This window comes from Oryx dammah, unplaced genomic scaffold (genome assembly GCF_014754425.2).
Source record: "Oryx dammah isolate SB20612 unplaced genomic scaffold, SCBI_Odam_1.1 HiC_scaffold_4, whole genome shotgun sequence".
NCBI classification, from domain to species: Eukaryota; Metazoa; Chordata; class Mammalia; order Artiodactyla; family Bovidae; genus Oryx; species Oryx dammah.
In genome coordinates this window covers 21,692,006-21,709,447 of record NW_024070188.1, presented here as the reverse complement: position 1 = coordinate 21,709,447, position 17,442 = coordinate 21,692,006, and positions in this window count along the sequence as shown.

Genomic DNA, 17,442 nt, shown 5'->3' with positions numbered 1-17,442 from the left:
TGTGTGTATGTGAGTATGTGTGTATGTGAGTATGTGTGTATGTGAGTATGTGTGTATGTGAGTATGTATTCTCTTATGAAGTACATTTTTGATAGTTTGTTTTGCTAGGAGGATATTAACTTGAGAAAACTTGCTTTGGTAAAATAACTGATACTGGTGAGAGATGGAGCTGTATATTCAGAAGTCACAGATTGCTTTCAAAACTCTGAAGCTCACATTTCAGTGATTCCCCTTGTCAAGTTTTGGGCTCCACACAACCATTGCCTTCATGTTCATCATCAACATTTTAATAGGTTGGTTTTCATTCAAGAAATATCAAAACATATACTGAGAATAACTATTGTATGTGGGAGTCTTTATGATGCCATGATTAAGAGCTCAGTCACTGGAGGCAAAATACAACAGACTGGGTGGTGTATAAATAATAAAAACTTATTTGTCACAGCTCTGGAGTCTGGGGAGTCCAGGATTAAGGTACCATCAATTCAGTGTCTGGAGAGAGCTCACTTCCAGGTTCACAGATGGCTCATTTTCTTGCTGTGTGTCCTACGCGGTGGAAGAGGCAACAGAGCTGGGGTCTCTTTCATAAGGGCACCTAATCCCATTCATGAGGGCTCTGCTGTCACCTCCCAAAAGCTCAGCCTCCAAACACCATCACATTGGGGGTTAGGTTTCAATATATGAATTTTAGAGGGACACAAACATTCAGTCTATGATACTGTGTTGATGTTCTAGCTCAGCTTCTAGCAAGGAAATGACCTTAAACATCTCTCCAAATCTCAGTTTCAGCATTTTTAAAAAATGTAGAATAATCATAAGTATTTACCTAAATGGTTTTTGTGAAGGTTAACTGAGATAATGCCTAGAAGATGTTTGATAAACATAACTTATTTTTATTATTATAAGGCAGTTGGCTAACTGGCTTGGAGAAAAGGAGAGAAGTAAGATAACATTTAGTCTCAAGGAATTGGTAAGCAAATAAGTAAACAGTTAACCATAATAGTCTTCTCTAGTGGCTTAGACAGTAAAGAATCTGCCTGCAATGCAGGAGACCCGGTTTGGATCCCTGGACCAGGAAGATCCCCTGGAAAAGGAAATGGCAACCCACTCCAGCATTCTTGCCTGGAGAATCCCATGGACAGAGGAGCCTGGAGGGTTACAGTTCGTGGGTTTGTAAAGAGTCAGAGACAACTGAGCAACTAACACCTTCCTCCATCCTACCCATAACAGGAGTAGGAATAAGATATATGATAATAGAAAGATAAGCAAAGTGTTTTGAGAAAAAAGAAAATAAATTCTGCCTGAAAGTGAAAATGAAGTCTCTCAGTCGTGTCCGACTAGAAATATTTAAAGAAATTGTCATGAAAAAGGATAGTTTAAGGCTTCATAGTGGGTTGGATTCCATTCATCAGGGAGGGACTGAAAAATCAAGCCTACCAAAAGTGTAATAATCTCCCAGGTCACCCAGAGCCTCCCAGTGAAGCTTCCGTGCGTTACATTCCTACTGAGGAGTGCCGCTTAAGAACGTGGCAATCAGCATTAAGTCCTAAGGCGTTCTCACCCTACCCTACCCCTACCCCTCGAAGTGTTAGTTCACGGTGTCTCCACCACAGCTTGGTCCTCTGCAGCATTCTTTCCTTGAACTCAACCTCTTTTGAGGGGTGGTGATTGTGTTTTTCAATGTAATGTTTCATTCTGTGTGTGTAAAATTTTATTTATTCTTTAAACAGTGGCCGCTTAAGAATCTGTCTAATTTAAACCAATGCTGTTAGGGAGACTAGCTCAGAATTCTCCCCAGCGTGTTCAGTGTCCGGTCAGCTTTTCTCGTGTATTAAACAGTGACTGTCACAAAGAACCCAATACTCACTCATGCTGTCGTGTCTGACTCTGCGACCCCATGGGCATAACCCACCAGGGCTCCTCTGTCCGTGGAACTGTCCAGGCAAGAATACTAGAGTGGGCTGCCATTTCCTTCTCTAGGGGATCTCCCCAACCTAGGGATCAAACCTGCGTCTCTTGTGTCTCCTGCATTGTCAGGTGGATTCTTTACTGATGCATCACAAATGTTTTATTTTGACATTCATTGTGGGTCAAGACACACCAGTTTAGCATATGAATTTTGAATGGTCGCAGATAGCAGTCCGTAGCATCATCATTCAAAGCATTGAAAATCTACCTGCCCTCCACTCCATCCCACCTGTCTACTGCTACTTCTTACTATTCTCCAATATATAATCTCAGATTTCATCAGTCTTCTGACATCGTACCACACACATGAAACAGTGTGGAAGTGAAAGGCTCAGCCTTTCCTCTTCACTCAGCTGGTTCTCTTTTCAGTCATTGTCCCGATGTCTTGACTGGGATTTGATTCTATCCCACTTACAAGTTAATAGTTAACCTGTTACTGTATCATGGAGGCTGCCAGAAGAGATAGAATTTCTGGGCCAATGAACAAAAACTCTTAATCACAGCAAAGCAGAGAGTGTGAGTGTTATTTTTCATTGGTTCCCTTTGCATTCTATGTTCTAGGGGGAACAACACAGACAACTAAGATGGTTACCTGAACTCCGAACTTGGGCCATCACTGTTTTAGAGCAAGAACCTGCTTTTTGTCCAAGAGAGAGATTATTCTCTCAAGGCAGGTTGTGCAAACACAACCCTAAGAGATGACCTAGTGAAAAGCAGTCAGAGCCTTGATTCCTGGCATACTATTAAGACATGCAAGAGCACGAGAAACTCATGGAGGGCTGTCTCCCATCACACAATATCTTCCAACTTTCAAGTCCCTTTTCAAATCATACCTCCCCCTCAATGCATTCCCCAACTACATCAGTCCACACAACTTCTTTCTTCTCTGAACTCTCTCAACGACACCTCTCAAACTCAGTGTAGCACTTGATCGTATACCTGTTTTGTTTCACATTAAAATTATGTGTTTTCTCTTCCAAGAATGATTTTATGCCTTTTGAAGACTTAAAAAAGAGATGATCTTGTAAATGCCACAAAACAACAACAAAATTGATTAAAAACAAGTGAGAATAATTAAATATATTTATTATTTCATTAAGAAGAAAAAATAGTTTAAGCATCACAAATACTTCTTAAAATTTTAAGACACAAAATCCATGACCATGAAAATATATCAATAACCAGAGATTGCATTTTGGTCAATACACTACCATTTCTTGACTTGAAAACCATGTGTTTGTAAGTCATGTGATTTTTTAAAAACATTATTTGTTGGTCTTTTGTGTACGGTACTCCATTTCTTAAAGGCAAACAGTTACAAAATATATTTAATATATTTGTTGTATATACGAATGAAACAAAACTTAAAAGACGAAAGTTTTTTTCTCATGGAGTATCCACTAACAACTTGAGTTACTGATGTTCCACAGACCACAGTTTGGGAAACAGTACCTCCGATAATCAGAGGCAGATGGAAAATCAACTGTTGTTTGGACTGCCTCACAGTATTCTCAAATCATATAGTCTATCCAAAAATAGCAACTTGAATGAACGCAAGTCCGAGACATGGTCAAGTTATGGGGCAACATTTCAATAGCCAAGCAAGTAGATGGATACATAGGGGATTCATTAAACTGCAGTTTATTTCATGGAGACCAGATCATCATGTGTGTAGGCATCTTTAAAGATACTTAAAAGCACTAGGAGAGAGGGCAGTGCATAAAATAAAGAACAGATGTTGTTCCTCTTAAAAATCAAAACAATCCTAACCCCTTTCTCAGCTCCCAGCTCTGCTCAAGATTTCTTGATGAGACAACTGTTCCAATTCAATTTCTATGCAATCTAAGAAGACTAACTTTAACAAGCCTACATTCTTTATCTTTAAATCTGCTTGCCACTGTTCATACCAACAGAATTCCACAATCCTGCCAGCTTCCTAACCACTGACACATTTATTCCCACTAGATGCTGCCTAACTCTCTCTGCAGATGTGTGCTAAAGCTCTCTCTATAAAATGGGCATCATATTTTCTAAAAATCTACATCTTTACTCTCTATCTTCTATATCCCCACTCCAATTTGAGATTCAGTAATTTATACTTGTTTGTGTGTGTGTGTGTGTGTTAGTCACTCAGTCGTGCCCAACTCTTTGCGACCCCATGGACTGAAATCCACCAGGTCCATGAGATTTTCCAGGCAAGGATACTGGAGTGGGTTGCCATTTCCTTCTCCACGGGATCTTCCCAACCCAGGGATCGAACCCAGGTCTCCTGCACTGCAGGCAGATTCTTTACCGACTGAGCTACAAGGGAAACCCTATACTTGTTTAAAGAATGCTGCTTTTTCCTCTCCTTTTCTGTGGTTGCTTTATGACATGAAAAAAAAAAAACTTTTTATTTTGATTGTGGTTGAATACATACTTTCAAATAAACAATTTTAACCAGAAGTACCTCTTTGGATTGCCTTTCACTGCTGATGATTGCATTTATTAAGCATAAGAATGCTTAATAAAATAAGCATTAAATTGTTATTTAAAATTGTTTATTTGAAAGTACGTATTCAACCACAATCAAAATAAAAAGTTTTTTTTGTTCATGTCATAAAGCAACCACAGAAAAGGAGAGGAAAAAGCAGTACATTTTTTGGGAGTTGGAAAGCAGATGGTAAGTGGTGATTGTCCTAACAGACCTGAGTGAAATCTGAATCCCGAGCCAGAACAGGAGAAAGATAAGAAGCAATATGATTTGTGCCATGGAATCTGTAAAAATGCATGAGGAATCAACAGCACTGGTCATCTCGAAATGGGGCTGGCAGCAGAGTTAAAAGTATGATTAACTGAAACCTGGTTTAAGAACTGATCCCTCAGATCACTGCCTCCCTTCCAAGCAGCTGGACAGCTATTTCTCCCTAACTTAGCAAACACAGGGGTTTTAATTGTCAGATAGAGGGTTTCTTTTCTTTTTTTTTTAATGTGGTATTTTCATCTTTATTCAGTTCAAAATTTGTCTTCTTGGCTGTGCAGCATGCAGGATCTTAGTTCCTCAACTAGGGACCGAACCCTCTCTCCCTGAAGTAGAAACACAGAGTCCCAACCACTGGACCAAGGGAAGTTTCTAGATACAGTTTTTTTTAAACATTTCTAAACTAGGACAACTGGCTAGTTGAAGGCAGGAGTACTATACTGAACAAAGTGGAATACAAGTTAAAACATACCTACTGAATTGTATTTTCCCTTGCTTGGCTCCCAGAATGCTGGCATTTAAGCCTATATTCTCCAGGCAGTAGGTCAGAAGAATAGCAAATTGAACTACCCAAGAGAAGAGATCTCAATAAAATGACACATCTTGAGATTCACATTTAAATTCCCCAACTTGCCCTATTGCCAGGGTGGCAGGCAGCTGGGACAACTAACACCAGGTGTGCAGTCTGAGTGGCAAGCCCACCAACTCCCTGGGGTGCTTTTAGCACACCAACTTAAAATGAAAAATCCTTTAAGAATTAATTTTTTTCTCTTTCTGTCTTCCCCACCTTCTAAAGAAGGGTTGTATATCTCACTTAGCATTCCTACCCCTCTATGAGCCCTGAGTTTTAGCGCCAGGGCTCTCACACAAATCTAGTTTCACATCCTGAGTGGAATGTAATTTCACAGGAATATCATTCTGGAGTGATCTCACATCCAGCAGAGGCTGTGAACAAACTTCAGGCTTGTCCACTCACACCCAGAGCCAAGGAGAATGCAGACCCCTCTCCCTTAAATAGAGGATGTGGTTGGGTGCTGGCGACAGAATGAAACACCAACACTGCAGAGTGGTTTGAATCTTTTTACTTTAACCATTTGCTTCTGACAGCTGCTTTATTTTATATCCCTTGCAAAACAATCTACAGAGCAAGTTGCCAAGCACTATGATTCAGCGACCATACAGTGTACAGGCGTAGGGTGAGATAATCTTTACCTTGACTTATTCACTGCAGCTAAGACTTTGTTTTGGGGAACTTCCTTATCAACTTAGAATCCGTTTTGTCCCTGGGTCTGTTACTTTTGAGGAATCAGAGAAACATCCTTGTGTGCAAGAAATGTTATTTTCCCACGGGAACAAACGGAGGATTCTTAGCTGAGCATTTCGTTTGCAAGAATGTTCAGCCCTGGTTGAGAGTCTCGTTTGCAAGCACTTCTCAACCTTCCTTATACTTTGTTCCCTACAGTTGGGGCTCACAGCAAAGTCTACCAGCTGCCCATGGATATTATCCTGCCCACAGCCACCTGTCTGTTTGCAGACTGAAGCCTGGGCCCAGAACAGTCGCCACCTCAAACCACTCTGCATGGTATGAGGAGAGACTCAAGAGAGCATCTGAGCAAACAGGCCTTACCTCATAGACACTCCCTGTGTTCCACGGGAGGGATCTGGGTCAGGAAACACCAGCAGAAATGATTAACACTCCCCTATCACAGTCCCATGAGAGAGAAGGATGTCCAGAAGCCAAATGTTAAGGATCCCTGCTGTACCTGCCTGCCATCCTTAACTCTCTCAGTTGCTATCCAACTCTATTGACAGAGTCAGAAAGCAGGCTATGTAACTCTGAAACTCAATATCAAAGCCAGGTCTAGCTCAGTCCATCAGGGCTGAGATAAAGTGGGACCAGAGAAGAAATAATGTGCTTTCAGAGGCTTTCCAAAATCCTAGCTGAAAAATCACCAGGTTGTAATTTTTGGGAAAAAGTCCTTACTCCAATCTATACCCCACTCCCAGTGAATCTTCATAAAATGATCCAGAAGAGGAGAAAACAAATGAGTGGCCTGCAGGGTTATAAATCTAAAGCTACTTTAAAGTAAAATGTTTACTAAAATTAAAAAATGATAAAATAAAATCTTTCAGTTTGTTATTCTGTGTTGAAGCCCATAATCTGCAAGTTCCACCAAAGTTCATATTCTATTCAATATGAGCAGAAAACCAAGGAGCACCAGTGATCTGAGAAAAGCATGAAAGAAATCAAAACAAATGGGAAAAGCTACTGGAGAAAGCAAACTGCACTTTGAGGAAAACTTTAAAAATATCTTCCATTATAGATTTTAGAGATATAAGAGGAGACACCACATATATGAGATGAGAATAGACTTGTATTAAAAACATTTAACGACAAAGGAGTTCTTGTGAATTAACAGCATGATAGCAGAAATTAAAAACTGCAATGGGAAGTTTGGAAGATAAACTTGAGGAAATCTCCCAGGAAGTAAATTATTAAAATAAAGAAATGGAAAAGAGAGAAAATAAAAATAGAGAACCAGTCTGGGATATCTAACATCCTACTCATAAGAGTCTAGGGGGAAACAGGAAAAATGGGTAGAATAGGATAAGAAATCATCAAAGAAATAATTTGATATGTTTTTTACCAAACAGATGGCAGATTTCTATATTGAAGAGTTCATCAGATGATCAGCACATTGGAAGGACACAGACCCACAGTGAGATGCATCATGGTGCAATTTTGGAATAATGAGAATAAGAAGACCCTAAATTTTCCCAGAGAAATAACAGACCAAGAATCCAAAATCAAATGGCATTGAATTTCTGAAAAAACAGTTGGAAGCTTAATGATAATGTTTTCACAGACTTTGTCCCCTATTCCCTCTTTATCATGAAGCCCCCAAGGTATGCAGTTTCAGAAGAGGGAGGATTCTAAGAAAGGAAAGTCATAGGATCAAGGAAACAAGGGGTCTCATAGAAGATGGAGGACAAGGAAATCTCTATGACAGTGAGAGGAAAAGGCAAAAATGATAGTACAATTAACCCCCTATAATAAGCTTAGCTAGCCCTAAGGTTAGTTGAGGGCTAAAAATGTAACAAAATTATACCTTCTTAGTATTTTGATGGAAAACCACTGAGACATCTTTCAAATAGCATGTGGTGTTTTTAAAACACCTTCCTTGAGGAGATAGAGATGAGGACTTCCCTGGTGGTTCATTGGTTAAGACTTTACCCTTCCACTGCAGGGGAACGGATTCGATCCCTGGTCAGGGAACTAAGATCCCATATGCCATGTGAGCAGTCCAAAAAAAAAAAAAAAAAAGAGAGAGAGAGAGAGAGAGATGAATTCCCTTTATTGATTTTGAGCTGAACTTAGTGACTCATTTCTAACAGATGGGAAAACAGTGGAAGCAATGATATTGGTGTCTTCAGAACTTAGGTCATAAAAATGTGCTGCCACCTCCTCTCTCCCTCCTAAATTGCCTTCTCTGGTGGAGTTTAGTTGCCAGGTTGTGAGGGTGATGGAGCAGCCAGTGGAGAGGCCCATGTGGTGAGAAATTGAAATTTCCTGCCAGTAACCATGTGAGTGGCCTGTCTTGGAATTAAGCCGTCCAGTTTTCGTCAGCCTTCGGATGGCTACAGACTCTGCTGACATCCTGATCGCAGCTTTGAGAGAAACCTTGAACCAGAAAGAACCAAGGTTTTAAGTGTTAGTCACTCAGTCGTGTCTGACTCTTTGTGACCCTATGGACTATAGCCCACCAGGCTCCTCTGTCTGTGGGCTTCTCCAGGCAAGAATACTGGAGTGGGTTGCCATTCCCTTCTCCAGGGAATCCTCCCTACCCAGGGACTAAACCTGGGTCTCCTTCATTTGCGGGTGGATTCTTTACCATCTGAACCACTAAGGAAGCCCAGAACGAGCCAGGGTAAGCTGCTACTGAATTCTGGACCCACAGAGACTGTGAGACAGTTAATTGTTATTAGGTAATTATTTTTAATTATATTAACATTTTTGAAAGGAAGAGGAACTAAAAGAGAATGAGAGAGTCTTTGAACCAATGGAACCAAGTTGCTCAGTCGTGTCAGACTCTTTGAGACCCCATGTAGCCTACCAGGCTTCTACGTCCATGGGATTCTCCAGGCAAGAATACTGGAGTGGGTTACCAATTCCTTCTCCAGGGGATCTTCCCAACCCAGGGATCGAACCTGGGTCTCCCACATTGGAGGCAGACACTTTAACCTCTGAGCCACCAGGGAAGCCCTTTTGAACCAATAGCTAGCTAAAATGGAGAAGAAGAATCAAGATGGAGAAATTTAAGATAAGTATTTTAACAGAGAATTGTCCAGTTTCAAACCTGGCACTCTGTCTTTATTTGGTCTGCAATCATAACATTTCATAGGTTTAGTGGCTTAAACAACCAAAAAAACATTTTTTTCCTCACAATTCTGAAGGCTGGGAACTTCAATGTCAAAGTGCAGGCAGATTCAGTGGTTGTGAGAGGCCTCCTCCTGGTTTGCAGATGGTTGCCCTGCGGTACCCTCACTGGGCCGGGAGAGAGAGCCATCCTGTGTCTCTCTTCTTAGAAGAGAATTATTCCCATTATGAGGGCTCACCCTCAAGACCTAATCTAACTCTAATAACCTGCCAAAGATCCCACCTCCAAATATCACGCTGGGGTGAGGGCTTCAACCTAAGACATTCTGTGGGAAAGCAACATAACCAACATTCAGTTCATAGAATGGTCTTTCTGCTGAATTTTTTTTTTTTTTTGAAGTTTGCCAGTGAACAGATCAAGGAGACATTGGTGGCCTATTAAAGAAGCAGTGTCAAAAAGATATAGTTTGTTTTTCTAGGATTGTAGAGACTTGAGCATACTTTTAGGCTAATGAGAAGGAACCACGTGGAAGGCGAAGGCGGATAAGTGACTAGGAAAATGTTCCTGAGCGGGTAGTGGGAAATTCAGTGGGCCTGTGTCTCTACAAGCAGATCTATAGACTGGAAATTATTTTAATTTCTCTTCCTGGGGTCTTCCTCCTGACATCAATATCAAGCCTTCAGGTCTCAGTAACTTTATTAATTTTTTGAAAAGTAGGGTTTTCCAGAAGGCTCAGTGGTGAAGAATTCGCTTGCATTGAAGGAGAAGCAGGAGACTTGGGTCCATTTCCTGGGTCAGAAAGATCCCTTGGAGAAGGAAACGGCAACCCACTCGAGTATTCTTGCCTGAGAAATCCCATGGACAGAGGAACCTGGCGGGCTACAGTCCATAGGGTCACAAAAGAGTCGGACCTGACTTAACGATTAAACAATAAAAACAAAGGATACTTTAGATAATCTCCAAGACCATGTTTGGTACTAAACTTTTATTTTTATAGCTTTTTCTATAAAATCTACCATCCCAAAGCTGAAATGAACTTTCTGGGGTATCACATGGTCTGCCTCCCTACCACCAAGCCAGATTTGCTGCAGACATTTTTACCTCTAAAAGGTAGCTACCAGGCTTATCATTGTGTTCAGGTACATTTAACTTTTGACTATCAAAAGTCAAATCTTCTCCAAGAGATGGCTGGCCCAGTCTGTGCATAGAAACACCATCTTATTCAACTAGAAACACTATCTTATTCAACTGTTGGACCCAGAGAAGTTGAATTCTTGGCAAAAAATTGCCCCTGGAGCTGTCTAAAGTGAAGCAACTAGTATTGGGCCTCCTTTCCCCCATTCATTCATTTTGGTTTGACATCCTTAGGAGAGATCCCACCCAGCAGCTGTTTAGAAAAGTTTAAAGAGGCAATTTCCACCTCTTGAGGGGGTTGAAAGGCACATGGTTCACACCTGGAGCTCTTCCAGACTGTCTAAAATCTCTTAGGCAGCCATATGACAGTCATAGGTTACAGATTTTAGGGACTGCTGATAGTGGGGATGGGGATTTGCTTCTTTCTGTTCTTTTTTAAAATTTAACTTTTGTTTTATGTATGGAGCATAGTTGATTTACAATGTTATATTAGTTTCAAGTATACAGCAAAGGGATTCAGTTATACATATACTCTTTCTGTTAGTTTTAGAGTATCTCTCCCTGCAGCAGTAAAATTTATGACCTTGGACATTTTTTACTTATTGGATCCAGCTTTCATGCAGCTTTTCATGTTTTTTTCTAATAGTGGCATTTGTCAGCTTTTTACAGGAGTCTGTGTGAACCTTTGGAAAATCTTTTCCAAAGGGAAACTATGCCATTTCTTCTAATCTTTGGTAAAATTGTTTTAGAAGAGTTGGTCATTCAGCTCTGTGACCTTCCATGGCCATCCTCAGCAGTCACTTTTTGGTGTGTACCATCAGCAGTTTCAGAACACAGGGCATTCTGGAGCAACTGTGTAGCCACAGTTCTCCCCATCATGGGGAAGAGCTCCTTAAAAAAGCCCACTGCCAAATCTCCCCATCTTCTTCCGAGAGAGACGGAATTCTGCTTATGATCCATGGGGAGTCTGAGGGAAGAGCACCCGGTGAGGCTGTTATACCCCGGGTGTTGATGCCAGGGTGCAGGATGGTCCGTTAGAGCTCCGGGGAAGAAAAGGTGATCTGTATTCTCTCCTCAGGCTTGTGTACAGTCTTTAAGCTGAAGGTGGGGTGTTTTCTATTTCTGGGTGTGAGTGCTGAGAGGATGGGCAGTGACCTACCCCAGCAGGTATCTTCATACAGCCTCTGCCCACCTTCACCTCCACAAAGACCTTGCATATTGCTTCAAGGGAAAGATTGAGGCCAGGGCTGACAAGCTTCATCAAGGTCTACCCCTCATGCTACCAATCCCACTCCTGTGTGTGCCCACTCTCACCATCATCACTCTTTTCTCAGGGGAGGGGTAGTCTTTTTGTTGTTTAGTGTCAAATGTTTTTCTTAGGATCTGAATCTTGTCCATTTCTACCTTCTAACATTCTTGTTTTATCAATCATTCTCTCTCTCCTGTATTTTTATGCCTGCATTCTTAAAAAATAAAAAGGAAAGAGCAAAAGCCCAACTTTATACCAACTATCCTACATCTCTTTCTATTTACAGTCAAGTTCCAAGAATCACCTATGCTAGCATCTCACCTTGCATTGACTCTTTAACCTACCACAATGAGGCTGCTGCCCTGGTCTTGCCCTGTAGCTACCCTGAGACAAAGACCCTGTCCTCATCAATCCAGTGTCCCTTTTCTGACTAATTTTCTTGGCTGTTCTATGGCACCTAATCCCTTGACCACTCTCCTCTCCTCGAAACTCTCTTGGCCTGAGTATTACCAGTCTCCCCCATCTCCATCTCTGACTGAAGGTCCAGCCTCACTTGTGTTCTTTCTGTGCTGCCTCTTGAATGGTGATATTTCTCAAGCTTCTATCTTTGCTCCTTGTATCTTGTTTCCTTTCTTTCTCTCCTTCTTTCTTTTTTTGGCTGCGTGGTACAGTATGTGGGATCTTAGTTCCCCAACCTGGGATTGAACCCAAGCACCCTGTGTTGGCAGTGTAGAGTCTTAACTACTGGTCCACCAGGGAAGTCTTGCTCCTTGTATTTGCTGGAGTCCATGCTTACCCTGGATGTGGCCATTCTTATCCTCTGCTTTTACTATTGTTCACATACTGATGACTCCAAAGTCCATCTTCAATTCAGACTTCTGAGCCCCTCGTGTTTTTTGGATGTTTCAAAGGCATCTCAAGACTCAAACTATTCAAAGCTTGTTAGCTTCTTTCCTAAGCTGCCTCCGTTTCCTGCGTCCCTCACTCAGCCTCTGAAGTCTGATTGCTAACTCTCTTGACTTACTGCTTCCATGAGTAATTCACTTAAGGCAGGCACATTTAGACCCTTTGTGGTTTCAGCTCCAGCCCCTTCTCTCTATTACCAACTTAATACCTCACAGCTTGTTATGAAAATGAAGTGACATACCACCTAATTAACATGCCTAGCACTTGATAGAAATCTTAACTGAATTTAAAACCAAGAAAGCAGCCTTTCCGGGTGTTTGTTGTTTGGTATACACGGACCACTGGGACTTTCAGCACTTCCTTTTTTAAGTCATTAAAATCGATGTGGTTCACGGGCTACCCGGAAATAGCAAGTCACTAAATACAGTTTGCTGACTTGAAAGATTTAGGCCACTGGGAGGCTCCAGAAATTAGAAGGTTCTGACTTGGAAATCCTCAGGTGACTCCAGGTGTGATTTAAGTTTCCAGTAGAAATAGTTGAAAGAGCAACCTGAAATTTTATGATTTTTTTTAAAGAGCTACCACTGATTGAAAATGTCTTCTTTCTATGAAATCTCACTCTTCTGGGACCTGTGCCACATAGACACACACTATAATTCAGGTTCTATTTTCTGTCCTGTAACCTTTTCCTCTCTGTGAGGAAAAGAGCTATTGTCAATCCAAATTTTATTCCACTGAGCGTTCAATCACATAAAAAAAAATGCATTGATAAAGAGTTTTCTCTTTGGTATTCTCCAGTGTGTTGTAAACTGTCTGACCTATCACATATTTATCATGCCATGAACTTCGTTCAGTTAATAGAAACCCAACTCTGTTTGCTTAAGGAATATAGTACATTTATTGCCTCATGTAACAGACAGGTTTTTTTTTTTCTCTTCAATCCATTGAGTCTCAACCCTTCCCTATGTCAGCAGTGGTGATTCTGGTCTGGCCAATGCCGTGTCCTGATTGGCTTGAATTTAGGTGGCAAGATTTTAACCTGGTAAAAAGCCACTATGCCTAGGTAATAGCAGTGGAGCTGGGGCTGTGGATGACTTACCCTGAAGTAGACACATTGCCTCATAAAATGGTGGGCACCTGAATAGAAGCATGCCATTCTTTTACGAGGGGTAAGATACAGTTAGCCAACAAATGTCCATTACATGAAGCATAGCGATAGAGAGAACTTAGAAAGGAAGTAAAGGAGTTGTAGGGACATTTTTGGGGCAGAAAAGGTGTATGCAGTGGCACTAGAGCTCCTAGAAGAAAAAGAAAGTGGAAGACACAAGAGACTGAAAGAAGAAAAGCAAAGAAAATCTACGTGGGAAGGACAGAGTCTGGGTATAAGGGAGAAGGAATTATCCCAGGACATTTATTTCTTAACTGTTTTTAGTGAAGTATTTCCAACTGTTCAGGTGCTTTGTTTAACCTCTCCTCTCTTAAGGAAACACTTGAAAAATAAAATTTTGCTTTTCTGTGGCTATGGCTTTTTTTTTTTTCCCCCAATTTTAGGGCAACTATTGCTGACTGAATAAGGACTACATGTTTCCTTCTCAGATCACAAATAGGTACCTTATACTGACTGCATCTCTCTTCTATCTGCTGATTATTTGCCATAGCCGCTGTAGCATGACCACTAGTCGTGTCCAGTTAAAGTTCTGGAAGGTTCCCAGAATAAGGAAGTACAGCAACTGGACTGATTCTTTAAGGAATATGCAACGAAGTGTAAAGGAAACTCAGCTCTCTTTTTTAAAGAAAGAATCCTTTGTTGCACCAAGTTTTTAGGGCTGGGAGTCACCTTTATCAGGGACAGCTTCGGTGTTACTGAGAAGAAACGAATTAGACCCTGTAGCTGGTGGATGAGGCTGTGAATTATCACAACCACCCAGAGTCTACGGTCCCAGATGGAGAGACACTAAGCAATGAATAATATGGCTTTCAGCATTTACTGGATTACTTAACCAGAGAAGGCAAGTACTGGCATCCCACTCCAGCACTCTTGCCTGGAAAGTCCCATGGATGGAGGAGCCTGGTGGGCTGCAGTCCATGGGTTGCTAATAGTCAGACACGACTGAGCGACTTCCCTTTCACTTTTCACTTTCATGCGTTGGAGAAGGAAATGGCAACCCACTCCAGTGTTCTTGCCTGGAGAATCCGAGGGACAGGGGAGCCTGGTGGGCTGCCGTCTGTGAGGCTGCACAGAGTCAGACACAACTGAAGCGACTTAGTAGCAGCAGCAGCAGTGTTACTTAACATTGAGCAGATATTGGTTAAAGTGACCTCTTTGGTTATAAAATTTTAATATCATCTTTGCATCTCAAGCATCTGGTTTTCTGAATTTCTACTTTGGTTCTTCATAAACAGGGAGGAGAGGGAACTTTCCACTTATTTGTGATAGTCCATTGCAGCTAAAGAGATCCAGGCTTCCAATAACTAGTGGTTGAAAGTGAGAGATTTGAGAAGACAATAAATAGATGAGCAGGCTGCTGAGAGAAATGTGTCTGATTCCTAGCAGCTTTAAATAGCGACCGTGCGACCGTGGCAGGCCTCCTCGGCAAACAGCTGGGGAACCATCTGATGATGTCTTCTGAATAACACTAAATTACTCCTCTGTCCTAAACCTTTCTTCCCTTTTGGCTTTACCAAGATGATAGAAATCTCTGCATTGATCAAGGGTTTGGGTTCAGAGTGAAAGCTTTTATGAAATAGAGATATTATATAACTCTGTAGTTTATGCTGTGCAGTTCCTACATTCTTTGTGTAAAGACTCAACTTCACACAAAGGCAATGAAGATACACTTGGAGCCCAGCAGGTGGTGTGCAACCTTCCTTTACTAAGAAATGTTTCTTTTTCTTGGATCCCCACTCCGTCTGCAGAGAGATACCATTTCATGAATCTTGGATGTTCTCCCCCCTTACCTTTTATCTTTTCAATTCATCTCTTCTGTCCCTCTCCATGAACCTGGATCCTTCCCGCTTATTCTTTGTGTCCAAGGTCAATTCCCTTTGACAGAGAATTCTGGACCTGTGTTACATATTACAGCAACTGAAGCCACATATAGCTATTGAATATTTATAGTGTGACTAGTGAGACCGAGGAAATGAATTTTTAACGTAGTTTAATTTTAACTAATTTAGATTTAAAAACTGAAGCTATCGAACAACACTAAACACTGTTTGGTTGTTTTGGTAGAACTGCATTTCACTGTAAACTTTGAAAATTTAGCACTGAATTGAGATGTGCTAAAAATGTAAAATACACATTAGAGCTCAAAGATTTAGTATAAAAAAGAATGTAATATATCTATAGTAATTTTTATATTAGCTAAATATTAAAATAATTTTTGATAACTAGTCTAAATGAAATAAATTATTAAAATTAATGTTACCTATTTCTTTTTATTTTTTAATGTAAAGAGTCTAATTAGAAAATTTATATATGAATCTCATAATTCTATTAAATGGCACTTTCTCGATTTTCATTTTTCAGAAAGGAGCAACAATTGAGTAACAATACAAAGAAGCCACTCTCTTGGTTACATGGATCACCTTTCATAGCATAAATTCAATGCCAAGAGAATTGTCTCCCAGGATGAGGAAAACAAAAAAGGGTTAGAAAACAAACCTCATCCTGAAGCCACTACCAGTTTCAGCACTCAGCGCCACTGAGAGTTTTAGATTAGCTGCCTTCAGAGGGTGGGTAATGAAGACATGGGCCAGGTGAGTTTTGATGACTGGGTTGGGAGAGAAAGGAGAAGAAAGTATAGACAAGTAGGAGAATATTCCAGGGCCTGGGACATTTTCAAGATGGCTAGTTGAGTGCTATCTTCAGAGGGAGGCCCTTAGACATAAATATTTTGGGTTTCTGGAGGAGTGAGTCTACTATAAAGAAGAAATAGAAAGCTGAGCAGAAGATGGAAACATTCCAGAATAAGTTTTGGGGTGGACTGTAGGCCAACATTCTTCTTGAAGGCCTCCATGGCATTGTGATATTATCCCTTCTGATATGAGATATCATCCTTCTTCCATGCTTCTACTCCTGGTCTTCTGTGCAACTGGCTTGAAACTCCTCCCATTGATGCTGCAGCTGCTCCAGTGACCTTAACTGGTTCTTGATACCTACCTCAATGTCCTTTCAAAGACACAGCTAGGGAGGTGGGGAACAAACAATTTTCCATAGCCTTCTAAAGTCCAAAAATATGGAATTTCAGTGGTGGCTATTTATATCTTTTAAGCTCATTGGTATAATTTCAAATATTTATTACATTCAATCCTCTCAGTTTACAGATAAGTGAGTGAGAGAGACAGAGGCAGAGAGAGGCTGAGAGATGATGTGCCAGGATCAGACACTGGTCAGGATTAACTGAAGCCACTAGAAACAGAACTGAGAATGTATGTTTAGGTTCCTGAGACGTAGCTGAGGTCTATCAGTACCGTATCATTTACACCAGCTTTAACTGATGGTGCCACACTAACTGTAACTTTTATTTATCATTTGAGTTCTCTGCAGAGCCTAGTAGATCCTGGACTGCTATATGCTTATGGTCTGGTAAAGATGATCACTTATTTAATCCAGTACACTGTGAATTTTAAGTATGGTCTGGTGACAGAATATACTTTGTACAATTTTTAAGGGATAAAAATGATACCAAAATTTCTAACTGAAGATAAGAAAATATTCTCAAAGAACATTATTTATCTCTCATTTTATTTCCTAGCCTGATCAACAGCAATGTTTCATGAATAAAGGAAGGAATTTAGTTACTACCAGCTATCTAAATATTAAGTTAATTAAAATTAAATGTTATTTTAAAATATTTCAGAGTTAGCATCTAAATAAATAGGTTGTCTTGATAATTATAAACCAGTAGTAACTTCAGGAAGCTGTAGCTATAAGCCAAGCCAATATATGAGAAAAGTCTATAGCCATAGATATTTAGTCTATATCCACAGCTTCATAAAACTATGGAAAATTGTGGCAATTGATATTGTTTCTATAGAGAATGCAATGTACAATATCTAGAAAC